The 11,091-nt window shown below is 36.4% G+C and overlaps 1 long non-coding RNA gene across 1 annotated transcript; it reads right to left on the minus strand.

Annotated features, from left to right (window-relative positions):
* Positions 1-5,091: 5,091 nt before the first annotated feature.
* Positions 5,092-8,160, minus strand: LOC115955297. Its single transcript, XR_004084087.1, has 2 exons — positions 7,937-8,160; positions 5,092-6,847 (listed from the first exon to the last, which is right to left on the minus strand). It is a non-coding gene; the product is annotated as an uncharacterized LOC115955297 (long non-coding RNA).
* Positions 8,161-11,091: the final 2,931 nt, after the last annotated feature.

Raw genomic sequence — 11,091 nt, forward strand, 5'->3', positions numbered from 1 at the left:
TTATTATCATAAAGTAAATTGGTATTACATATGTACAAAGAAAGGTATTCATTAAACACCAAAATATTGATTTTGAAGTCTTATAAACAAATAATATTACAAAGGAATTGGTGCCATTGGCAAAAGGGTGCATAAAATATTTTGAAATGCTCTTTTAAGTGGTTAACACTATATAATCCCTGTTTGATATAATGAATTCAGGACAAAATGGGCTTCTTCCTTTTTCTGGCAAATTAATTAGCATTTTGTCCTTCTTTCCAAACTAAATAGGGAAATGTCCCTCTTTTAAAACTCGACTTTTTCAAAATCGAGTTTAAAAAAAAAAAAAATTATGAAGCCCTATAGTGACGTTTTTAAGGACCTATAGTGACGTTTTAAGATATCACTTTGATATCACTTGTGACTTTGATATCACTTCTACAAATTTAAAGTCACACACAAGTGTTTAGAGATAAGATAGGAGAAACTCTAGAACACTTTAATATTTTAGAGATAAGATAGGAGAAACTCTCTGACACTTTAATATTTTGGAAGCACTTAAGAGCAAATCAATTTATTTGTCTTGAAACAAGTATATTAAATGAGTATTTATAAACTAGAGTAAGTAAATCTATAACCTTCCTAATTAATTGTTATATGCATTACTCCTAACACTTATCCATGACACTAGTTTTGTTAATTTTATACATCTATATCTATATAACATATAGGGTAAATTCCAATAAACTACCCTGAAGTTTGGGCTAATATTAACTAGGTTCAAAACTTAAAAAATGACCAACTTGGTCCTCAAAAACACTCAAGTCTCTAATTCTGTTGATCACCGTTACTTTATTCTTACATTCTTTTCTCTCCCCTCTTTCTTGTCTCAGATCCCTCTCTTCACTATATTCTCTCCTTTCGCACACACCCACTGCCATTCTTAATATTGCTGGAGCTTGAGGCTTCTTCTTCTCTCTTGCTCATAAAAGACTCATCATCTAATGGCTACTGGTAAGGTGCGTTGTATATTACTTGTCTACTCTTTTATCTGTAACAAATGAATGCTAATGAGTTTTAATTCTTATATTCACTTGATTTTGTGGATCTGGAACAAGTTTTTCCAGCAATTGCCTTAGACAAAGCTCAAAGAACTTCCTTGTGCACACAAATATGTTAAACTAAGAGTAAGAATTCATTAGAGTAGATATCTGGGTCCGCGATCTAGCTGGCTAATCATCCTACCATTGTTGTGTTGATATATGGCCATGCTTGAAAGAGCTTCTAAGATGCTTGTTCATCAATATTGGAGGTGCAATTATTGACACGGACAGCCAAAACAGTCAAGAATTGGTGAGTAAGACACCAAGAAATTCCTCCATAGACCCACTTGGCTTTCTACTGTTTACACTCAAATGTTGCATCTTTGATTTGGGTTGAAGCCAAGATGAAGTACCAAGACATCAACATTGAAGAGAGGGGTTTGAATTTGAGATAAGAAAGAGGAGTGATAATAGAATGTAAATAAAGTAACGGTGATAACCAGAGTTAGGGACTAAATTGTTTTTCAAGGACTAAGTTGCTCATTTTTAAAGGTTTTGGACCTAGTTAGTATTAGTCCAAATTTCGGGGTAGTTTATTGGAATTTATCCTAATATATAATATCTAAAAGTTGAAGCGTAACATTTATTGTTACTACTTACTTCGTTTCTATTGAATTATATTGGCCATATCACCGTTTTCTTTCCATCATTAAAAAAAAAAAAAAAAAAAAAAAAAAAAAAAAAAAAAAACCCTCTTTTCCCTTTTAGTCTACACCTATTGTTACACTTTCTCTATTCCCCCCTTTGTTTCTTTATCTTTCTAGTTTCCACTACTCTTTATTTTACCGTTACATGTTTTCTATCATTTTCTCTTATATTTTGACTCTTCTTCTACTTATTTTATTTTGTACAGATTGGGAATCATTTCTCCCGTTTAATTTATTTTTTCCCATACAGTAACTATGAGTACTCTCTCTCTCTCTCTGGAATTTGGTCATTTCTTATAACTTTAATTTAGTCATTTTATTTTAAAATGTGTCTTGGTACTGAGTTTTTTTAATTCCTTATCACAAAGTCTTCTTTCTACTCTCTTATAGCTTTGGTTGGATTTTGATTTGGGTTAATAATTAGCTTTTTTGGAAATAGGAATTTGAGTTTATATCAAAACATAATCTACATAGTTATGAATTTGAATGTTCCTACCAATTGTTTAAGTAATAAATTATTATAAAGTCTATCTTTTATTTATTTGTTTTCATTTTAATTTTGGTTAAGTTAATGTTATAATTTTGTGATGAGTTTTGATTATCATGATAATCTCATTTCTATTCATTAAGAGATGAGAAATTTGAAACTTATAAAGTTTAGTTGTTTATTAGGTAAATACAATAAACTACAATAGAAATTAGAAGAATATAGTTTGTCTTAAAAAAAAAAAAAAATCAAACACCCTAAAATATATTTTTAGAGAATAAAGATAAAAAATAATTGTAAAATTCTTTAAAAAAGAATAGACAAAATTTGAAACAATTTTTGCTGTTTATATATTACACCTAATTCTAATTATAAAATAGTGATATATTCCCTTGCTACTAGTATATCCTATGTGTCAAGACTCAAGAGAGCTTAATAGTTGAATGAGTACTCCTCAGAAAGTAGTTCGGTGTTAAGAGATACTGACGGAACTACAGCTTGGTCAACAAATCTGTGGCTGGCCTAAATTTAACCAACACAGGTAACCTTGTGCTCTTGGACAAAAATAATGCCACAATTTGGTGTCCTTTTTATCACCCAATCGACTCACCGGTTTTTTGGCCACCACACGGTTATCTTAATGCAAACCCCTCTACTTCATGGACCAACACTCTCTCCACTCCTGTTTCTGTCCAATTCAGCGACGGATCAACTGTGAGAATCATACTTAACAGTGGATTCTCAGGCCCAATATTTGCTTGTGGCTTCGTTTGTAATGAAATCTGCAACGGCTATCTCTTTGCCATTTTTGTTATTTATTTATATTGACGGCCACATTCACGAGGATGTTGCTCCATAAGTAGTATGGTCTGCTAACCAGAAGAATCAGATTAGCATTAATGCGACTTTGCGGCTCAGTTCAGAAAGAGGTTTGGTGTTACAAGATGCCAATCGAACTACAGTGTGGTACACAAACATTGGCACAAAATCAGTTGCTAGCCTGAACTTATCTGACATGGGTAACCTCATGCTCTTGAATCAAAAATAACAAAACAATTAGGCAATCTTTCGATCACCCAACTGACTCGCTGCTTCCTGGGCAAAAATTGATGGTAAGGCAGAGACTCACCTCTGGTGTTCCCGCAAAATATTAGATTGTTTTCGCTTTACCTCTCTGAGGAGGGGTTGTTCGCTTTCATAGAGTCTAATGCTTCGGAACAGTATTTTTCTTTCAATTTACCTAATACAAGCTATATTCAATTTCAGAATGGAAGCTTCGCTTTTCTTCACAGATCCTGCAGAATCATATCCAAATAATAGTAATCAATTTAAAATTCCATCAGCATTATCATTGCAGTACATGAGATTTGGGCCTGATGGACACTAGAGATTGTATGAGTGGAACCAAGATGAACTCCAGTGGAAGTGGCTGATCTTTTCAACACAGATAAATGTGGTTACCCTATGGTTTGCACTTTGCAGTACCTAAGGAATTTATACAAATGGGCAGTATAGCTGTCCTGTACCCGAAAATGGGATAGACTATTTTAAGCAAGTGAATGACAGGTAGCTTGACAGTGGATGCTCCTTAGTTACTCCCCTCTCTTGTGAATCTTCCCCCAAATTGGCAATTTTTGGAGCTTGAGAACTATACTTTACTGAAATAAGAGAAGCTGCAGAACTCCAAAACGTAAATTTAGAGTTTTGCAAACAAGCATGCTTAAAAAATTGTTCCTGCAAAGCTGCTATTTTCATACAAAACCCTTTATCGAAATTACTCTTTCGGGGCTTGCTCTTTAAAATCCCAAGTTTTTCACTTATAAATGCGATAAAGATGTTCAATATTAGTGATTATTATGCGTTTATGCATACATCAAGGTGCAGAATGTCCCAAGTGCAGAGCAGGCAAAAAACAGAAATGGGATTGTAATAGTACTAGGATCAATTGCATCTTTGTTTGGTCTGTTTTTCTTAATCTAGATCTTGATTTTTTCAGTTCAGAAGAGCAAAGATTTTGATGAAGCTGAGGAGTATGATTTAGATCATGTACCATGAATGCCCACAAGATATTCTATTACAAGAAGAAGCTCAGTGACGGTGGATTTGGCACAGTTTTTGAAGGGATTCTAATTGACGGCACTAAAGTTGCTGCCAAGTGTTTGGAGTAAAGCTATGGTGGTAACTCCCGAAGATATGATCACACTAAAAGTAGGTTGGCTAATTTAAAATATAAATTCCAGAATACGACATTGTCTAAAATGTTGTGTGTTTGGAATAAGATTCAAAGGAGAAAATGTTGTTTGTGTTTGGAATAAGATTCCAAGGAGAAAGAAGAGAATGGAAAGGAAGGAAAGCAGTGGGTTATTTCTTATTTGAAGTCTTGGTAGCAATGGACAACCTGTAATAGTGTTTCAATGCCTCCTGTTTAGGGGATTGAGAAGAAGAAACAAATTTTGGGCGTTTGGAGTTTTGGGAGTGCAATGGACAAGGATAATAAGGAGATCATGTTAATAGGATTAAGAAGAAGAAAAAAACAATGTCATGAAAGTGGTAGAATGCTCTTGGTACGGTATACCATCCACAAAATTTATTAGGTGAATCTCCCGCCTAAATACAAAGAACTCCAACTGCTGCAACAACACATGGAAACAAGGTTGAACAAAACACAAACCTCTGGCTTGGCTAAAAGAAGCACATCACGATGAATAACAGAACATGGAAACCTATCCGTCTAAATTTGTATGTAAAAAAATAAAGAACATGAACAATTTCACAAAAACTAGCAATAGAGTCATCTACCTCTAATAAATATGGTTTCCATCAATATATATGAAATTTTAGTTTGTCACGTTACCTAGTGATACAAACCCTCAAGTGACCAAGTCTTTGTAAATTTCACTGGAACAAATAGACAACAAAGCTAACAATAGCTAAGATGTTATTGCAGAATAACCTACTCAAACCCTTAACTAGCACTCACTCTAAATAAATTAACAAACACATCATCCATATGAGAAGCCATAACATCTTCTTTAAGCCACACAGAACTTACTGAAAAATTATTTAATGATATAAATAACTAGGAGCTCAGGAAAATTAACTCTCAAACACATCTCCACCTGTGAATGAAACAACTCTCCACATAAACGAGTGCTTGCGTTGGCATGAATATTTTTGGATACCCCGTGCATTGAAGAATCTTCATTTCTTGAGAACCAATGTTAATACAAGACCAATGTCTTCTTTTCATCAACCAGAAGAATCTCCTCATTCCCAAGAATTTGTAGTGGCCTCTCAATTCCTAACAGGTGTCCTACAACAAGTTGTTTGGTCCAAGGATCCTCGACCCCATATTCACGCATCACCCATATATCGCTGTATTCATTGATACCATAAACAATACAAGCAAGGCAATCATTGAATACAGCAAGAGTTTTATTTGGAAAACAGATACGTAATTACCACTTGAACAACCATTTCCATTCCTATAAAAAAAAATATAAAAAATTCCATTACAGATCAGCTACAACGCCAAAAACGATTGTTTCCACTAAATCCCTCTGTTCGGATGATCCCCTCCCTCAATTAGGGATGGCCATGGGTAGGGTGTAGATCGGGTATACCCATATCCTACATGAAATATATACCCACGGATACCCGGATAGCAATACCCATTAGTATCCATTCCCGACATCTATCCGGATTTATTATCCATGGATATCCATACCCGACCCAATACCCATTTTTTTTTTTTGGTTAAATCCAAAACATTTTAACTAAAAAATAACCAATATAAATTTATCTTTAACAAATTGAAAATATATATCACTCAGCTCAAAACAAACCTCATACATTATATTTCAATTTACCAATGAAATATAATCCAAAATACAGCATTACCACATAATATTTCAATTTACCAATGAAATATAATCCAAAATACAGCATTACCACAAAATATTTCAATTTACCAATGAAATATAATCCAAAATAAAATAGTACATACTACCCAGCCATGTGTTTAATTTGTTGAGCTAACAAAATCAAAACATATTTCTGCATTCTATTCTCATATCAAAGATCCTACAAATCACCATGCAAATTAAAAAATCGAGAGAATTGAGAAGATAGAAAGAAAGCACACCACAAAAACCCACTAAATCACCCTCTTTATCTCTCGCTCATACACAGAATTTTGAATTTTCTCACCAGATATATACTTCAATTTTTCTCAATCTTCATCTTCATCATCCTCGTCATCTTCCTCTTCCTTCTTGTAGATGGCAGCAATTCTCTGCTCAGCCAAAATGCTAGCACGTCTCCTACTTCTTCCTGCTGGAAGTAGGAGAAATGCACTGACAACCACAGCTTCATTACTGGCCTCAACCTCCTGAAACTGATTCTGAGGTGGCCAAGCCTGAAGCTGTCACTGAGGAGGTCGAGGCCAGTAATGAAGTTGTGGCTGTCAGTGCACTTCTCCTACTTCCAGGAGCAAGAAGTAGGAGACGTGCTAGCATTTTGGCTGAGCAAAGAATTGCTGCCATCTACAAGAAGGAAGAGGAAGATGACGGCTGAAACCTACTAATTTTCTCATATGTTGATATAGGAGCACCCGTAGCACACCATACTGCCTATAAAAAAACAAAAACAAATTCAGCAAACAAAAATGCAAGAAATTTCACATTTCAAACTATAGCATTTGAATAAAATATGAATAGAGTAAAGTAGATTAATTAGTAAATTTGTGTCACACATATCTTTAACAATTCATAAAATAGAAAGAAAAAAGGCTCATGGGTAACAATAATTTTATAATGTTAAATGCTATAGATAGATTAATATGAATAGAGTAATGATAGATTAATGTCAAATTTCGAACTATAGTAGATAGAGATTCAAGATGCAGAGTTTAAGAATCTGAAGTAATGAATCAAGTTCAAGACTCAAGATGGTGAAAGAAAGAACATGTAGATAGAACCAATTTTAAAGTGTGTGCAAGAGAATGGATGACTATTTGTTGTCCATGCAAGAGGTAAAATATAGTACCATAAGTATTCCATTTCATGGATGTTAACTTAAAAATTAAAACAGAGATATTTGCATGCATCATTAAAAATACTAATTAGTTAATTTAAACCCCATCTGATGGCTGTCCCAATGCCAAGGTACACGCCCCTAAATTCTTCTTGCCCAACCAATTGAAAGTTCAGGAAATACGTTTCATGTAGCTCACAACCTAACAACTGTATTTGCCTTTAAATTCTTCCTTCTTCAATCAAAAAAGTTCTGTGAAACGAAGGAATGGCATCGGATCAGGGTCGGGCCGGGGTCCAGACCCGCCCCGTCAGGTCCCGTCCAATCAGGCCACTTTAGGGCCCAATCTTCAGCCCCTAACAGTGGCCCAATCCGTGGCCCAATCAATTAAAAAAAACAATTGTTTTCCTAAGAAAAAAGAATCACAGCAGTAGTGCAGCACAAACAACAAATCCAAATAATCCTCAAATCAAATCCACCGTACCTATTCAAATTTCCTATTCACAGAAACCAAATACATTTGAAATCAAAATCTGAAACAAGTACATGCAAGGAACGTCAAATCTTAACAACAAAATCTAAATCCCCAAACCCACAGGTTAAACAAAGAGAATCTAAATCCCCAAACCCACTAATCAAATAAAGAAAAAATGGAAGAAGAACATGAGAGCATGAGAGAGTGAGACCGAGAATCTTAGGATTTCGTCTTCATCTTCTTCGGCAAAGAGATTGAGACCGAGAGGCTTAGAGCATGAGAGAGGCTGACGGCGTGAGACATGAGAGGAGAGTGAGTCAGAGTTGTGAGTTGAGAGAGAGAGAGAGAGATGATAGGCGGCTCTGAAGTCTGAAGAGATTGTGCGTGAGGTGAGGTATTTTAGTTAGGGTTATAACAATAGAGAGAGAGAGAGAGAGAGAGAGAGAGAGAGAGAGATACATATATATATATATAACCGGGTCAGGTCGGGATTCGGGCCGGGTTTTTGTAAAGACCCGGAATCTAAACCCGACCCCTCTTTTTAATCGGACTGGGTAAAATCCGGTCCATTAGGTTGGATCAGACTGGGTATTTACGGGTCAGACAAAAATTATCATCCCTAAAAACAATAGCATGTTTATTTAGGATAAAGGACACAAGTACTTTTCTCAACCAAAAAAAAGTACTAACAGAAACACAACATTTAGGAACCTAAACTAGTTGATCCACATCCAATGAACAAAAAAATGTGACTGAACCCATCTAAGCATGAGATAATAGCAGGGGCGATTTCTCTGCATGTTTGACCGCACCTCAAATATAAAGGGTGGAAACCGGCCCATAGAAGGTGCGATGCACCATACCGGTTCAGTGCGTTAGTTTGGTTATTTATCCATTTTCTCAGTAACCAAACACAATAAAATTAACACCCCAAACTACATATTGATCATTAAAATACCCCAAATATTCCCAAAATAAAAAATATTTAAAAAAAAAACACTTTTACTATCTTTCCGTCAACTATCCCATTCAAATCACAAAGACTCAAATAAAAACAAAAAACAAAACACAATCCATATTAGGTTTTAAAAGGAAGAACAAAATGCACATACAACTTTGGTAGAAATTATAGTTGGATTTGAACATCAAAACCTTCTCTAAAAACTTTGAGATTGCTAGGCCTTAGAGAATGAAGACTTCAAGGGCGGATCAGATGGAGGAGGACGTGAAGGCGGAGGAATAGGCGGAGGATGAGAGGGGGAGGTGAGACAAGTTTTTGGTTTCACATGAGACATGGGAGAGGAGATTGGGAGCGGCAGAAGAGAGAGAGAGTGGCTGATCTAAATGAATGAGAATTGAAAATTTTTGGGTAAATTCCACAATCCACCCCTTAGGTTTGTGATAATATCCACCTAAGTCCAAAGCATTTTAAAACCTACCATTTTCATCCAAAAAGACAATTTTGTTCCTGAACTTTAAAAAAAAAAAAAAAAAAAAAAAGCCGTTACTTTTTTTTTTATTTCCTCTCCCCCTCTCTTCTCTGAGTTCTCCATCTCAGAACTCTATCTGTAATGGAACCTTAGCCACGATGAAGCCCATGACTTGGTCACCGGCATCAACAACACCACCAATAAAAATCTCTTTCAAAACCAATAGAAACCAAAAAAAAAAAAAAGCAAAAATCCAAGCCAAACAACACACATAAATCCCTTTGAAAATTCCTAATGAAATCTCCTAAAAATCCCAACAAAAATCCCAGAAAAACAAGCAAAAATCTAAGCCAAACAACACATAAATCCCTTTGTAAATTCACAATGAAATTTCCTAAAAATTCCAACAAAACCCACCCAAAAACCAGCAAAAATCTCAGCCAAACAACACATAAATCCCTTTGTAAATTCACAATGAAATTTCCAAAAAATCCCAACAAAACCCAACCAAAAAAAAAAAAAAAAAAAAAAAACAGCAAAAATCCAAGCCAAACAACACACATAAATCCCTTTGAAAATTCCCAATGAAATCTCCTAAAAATCTCAACAGAAAATTCGAAAAGTATCTGAAACAAAAGCTAACCTGTGGAAATAAGAAGGTCAACAGTTTTTTCATCGGGATTGTTGCCGGTGATGGTGAAGTACCGGCATTGTACGATCTCCCGATACTCTGATGAGATCTATTGCCGGTGATTATTGAAACTCTCCATCGAATCCTTCAGCTTCTTCCTTAGCCCGTTCACCACGGAGGTCCTGGTCCGGTCCGAAGACAAACCGGGTCCACAGCGCCTCGAGCTTGACTTTGATCAGCTTGTCTTCTTAAAAGCAAGGGACACGTCGGCGTCCATGCAGGATCGGAGGTCCTTCACGGCCTTGGCATTGTGGAGAGAAAGGGTTCTAAGAGGCCAAAATGGTCAAATGACCATAAAATTCTAACTATATAGTTAGTAGACCCAGTTTCTAAACTTTATCATTTACTAGCATCTCGAGTCTGTGAGACTCGATTTTGGCCCATAAATCGAGTCTCAAAGACTCGATTTTCATGGTCTGATGTGGCATTTGTTTCCTATGTGGACATCGAGTCTCTAAGACTCGATTTATAAACCAAAAAAATTTAAAAAAATTCTAAGTCTCTCGTATAAGCCAAAATATCCAAAATCCAAAAAAAAAATTAAGAAATCCGAAGACTCAGATCAGAGAAGCCGAAATACCCAATAAAAATTTAAGAAATCCAAATCAGAGGGAGAGATTCAGATCAGATTAGATCTCGGCCAGCGCGTTGCCTGGGTCACGTGAGGCAGCGCGCTGCCCGCGACCTAGGCAGCGCGCTGCCCGCGACCTAGGCAGCGCGCAATCTGGGCCGCGCGACCCAGGTCGCGCGCTGCCTGGGTCGCGGGCCGTGCACTGCCTCGCGCGGCCTAGGCAGCGTGCGACCTGGGTCAGGCGGCCCAGATTGCGCGCTACCTGGGTCGGTCGCCTTGCACCGCGCTGCCTGGCCTGGGTCGTCGCCTGGTCTGGGTCGCACACCGTCGCACTACCTAGGTTTTTCTCTCTTTCAGTTTTTTTTTTTTTTTTTTTGGGTATGTTCTGGTCTTTGAATGGTCTGATCTTTATAAAGGTTGTAAATCGAGTCTTAGAGACTCGATTTTCATGTGGTCGCCACGTGGAAAAATATGCCACATCGGACGTGATTAGACCATAAAAATTGAGTCTTTGAGAGTTGATTTATAGGCCAAAATCGAGTCTAATAGACTCGAGATGCTAGTAAATGATAAAATTTGGGAATTGAGTCTACTAACTATATAGTTACAATTTTATGGCCATTTGGCCATTTTGGCCGTTCTGAGATAGAGAAACTCAGAGAAGAGAGGGGGAG

This window comes from Quercus lobata, chromosome 8 (genome assembly GCF_001633185.2).
Source record: "Quercus lobata isolate SW786 chromosome 8, ValleyOak3.0 Primary Assembly, whole genome shotgun sequence".
Lineage (NCBI taxonomy): Eukaryota > Viridiplantae > Streptophyta > Magnoliopsida > Fagales > Fagaceae > Quercus > Quercus lobata.